Source organism: Olea europaea, unplaced genomic scaffold, assembly GCF_002742605.1.
Source record: "Olea europaea var. sylvestris unplaced genomic scaffold, O_europaea_v1 scaffold1853, whole genome shotgun sequence".
Taxonomy (NCBI): Eukaryota; Viridiplantae; Streptophyta; class Magnoliopsida; order Lamiales; family Oleaceae; genus Olea; species Olea europaea.
In genome coordinates this window covers 70,126-72,339 of record NW_019236310.1, presented here as the reverse complement: position 1 = coordinate 72,339, position 2,214 = coordinate 70,126, and the positions used below count along the sequence as shown (strand labels likewise).

General features: G+C 42.0%; 1 pseudogene; it reads left to right on the top strand.

Moving 5' to 3' along the window:
* Positions 1-6: 6 nt before the first annotated feature.
* Positions 7-2,102, top strand: LOC111378694 (annotated as a pseudogene).
* Positions 2,103-2,214: the final 112 nt, after the last annotated feature.

Here is a 2,214-nt window from a genome sequence, read left to right as displayed (position 1 = left end):
AAAAAAATATTGTTGCTTGTTTGATGTGCTTAATTTAGCTGATAGGTGTTGTGTTATTTTCCCTCTTTTTGCTAACAGAATCTCTCCAAACTGAAGAAACACTGATGTCGATTGAGGAGATGGTGAATGATGTGGGGATGGAGGAACCTGATCCTGTGGTCTCTGAATCTGGATCAGAATCAGAAGAAGCTGAAGACGTGAAGTTAACTGAACCTTCAAAGAATGCTGTAAACAATCGTGAAGGTTTTGTTACGCCTCATTTTACGAGCCTCGGAACCACTCCGACCTCCCGAAGCCTCTCCGAAGTGATACACCAATTCCTGTCACTGATCTGCCGAAGTGTCCCGTCTCCGACCCCGTTAGAAGATTCGCTGCCAATTTAAGATTTGCTCTGCATATAAGGTTTAAATTGATGTGACGTCCCCCATAAAGCTATTTGATGTGACTTATCAACTTTATGTCAATTCAACTCGGGGGAAACAAACTGTCCGCCCACTCTACAAGCGCGGCTGATTGACGCCTATGAGCAGACGCTTCATACCGTCAGATGTATACACGTGTTCCACATCCCACGGTTCATACCACCTATAAATACCCAAAGATTGGCCAGAGGCAAAGGTAATGAAACTCTCAATAGATAGCACTCCATAACAAGTTTATATATTCTCCTCCCCCTTTATTGACTGATTGATTTGTGTAGCCCCTGGACACTGTTCCGACCACCCAAACCTGACTTGACCGTCGGAGTGTATACGGCCGCCACCTCCGTTGGTTCCGGCCGTGTGCGCCTGACAGTTTGTTCATTTCGTAGGGAGGAATACGTGGAGTAGCTACAAGTTGGCCACCTGGAAGAGCCATTTTTAGAGGTCAACAGGTTTGCTTGATAAACTTGGAGATATCAACTGGCCTGCCAATGTCGAATGGATACACAAGCTTTCAATTGATATTGATCAGGCAAAAGAAGTGGACGTCAATGATGACCTGACACGGGAGCTTGCTTTTTACACACAGGCACTAGAGGGTGCGGTGCGAGGCAGGGCTTGGTAACATTTCAGTCGATGGGGCTTCCTTTTCTGAGGCCTTCTGACTATTATGCCGAAATGGTCAAATCTGATGTTCATATGGAGAAAGTTAAGGGCAGACTCTTAGCAGAAAAGAAAAAGGTTGAGGAGGCAGAGGAGAGAAAGAAGGCAAGGGAGAACAAGAAGTTAGCTAAAGAGATACAAGCTCAGAAACTAAAAGAGAGGGCCAAGCAGAAGAAAGAAGACGTTGAATCTGTTAAGAAGTGGAGGAAGCAGCGGCAACAAAGTGGGTTTGCCGGTGGTGATAAAGGTGGTGACCTTGATTTGGCTTTCGAAGAAGGAAAACCATTTGATCGACTGAATAGGAAGAGGCCTTGGGTGGCTCCTGGAGATCGTTCTGGTGGGAAGGCAAAGCAGGGTGGTGGAAAGGGGAAAAAAGGCTCAGATAAAAAGATAAAGAATAGGGAACATAGGGATTCGAGGTTCGGATTTGGAGGGAGGAAAGGGTTAAAGAAGCAGAACACGACTGAGACCACGAATGATCTTACAAGAAGCTTTAATAGAAGCGACTTTTCTGGTAATAAGAGACAGAAAAAGTGAGATATTTAGATTTTGTTTTAATTGAACTCTCTGAAGCACAAGTCTATTTTAGGAGGGTGTTTGGTAGGAATTTTTATGTGAAAATAAATTTTTTAATAGTAAATTGATGGGAAATGTGTGGTTGAAAAATAAGAAAAAGTTTTTGATTTACGTGTAATATTATTTTAATAAAGAACGTGTGGTTGAAAAGAAGAGAGAGAAAAATGCATTTTGATAAAAATGGGTGCCAAACAGGGCCTTGTTAAGCTAATCAGTAAGTGGAGAAGCAGAATTCGTGGTGTTCACTTTGAAGGGCTCATTGATTTAGACAGGCTTTTGTACTGTTGATATTTATAGCGAGTGTATACGTTTTTGACCCAGAAACATGGCACACGCATTTGCTTATTCAATTTCGACTTTATTATTGTAATTGACTTGTTTCCCAGGCAACCATTTCTTAATATCCCTGCATTACTGTTGTTGCAACTGATGTTGAAGTTACATATTGTTTCTTCTTGTGACCATTTGCCAATTTTCATTATGCTGCTGATTATTATTTTGGAGCACCTGTTTCATTGCTGAATGACCCTTGAGACTTGTCTTTTTTTTTTTT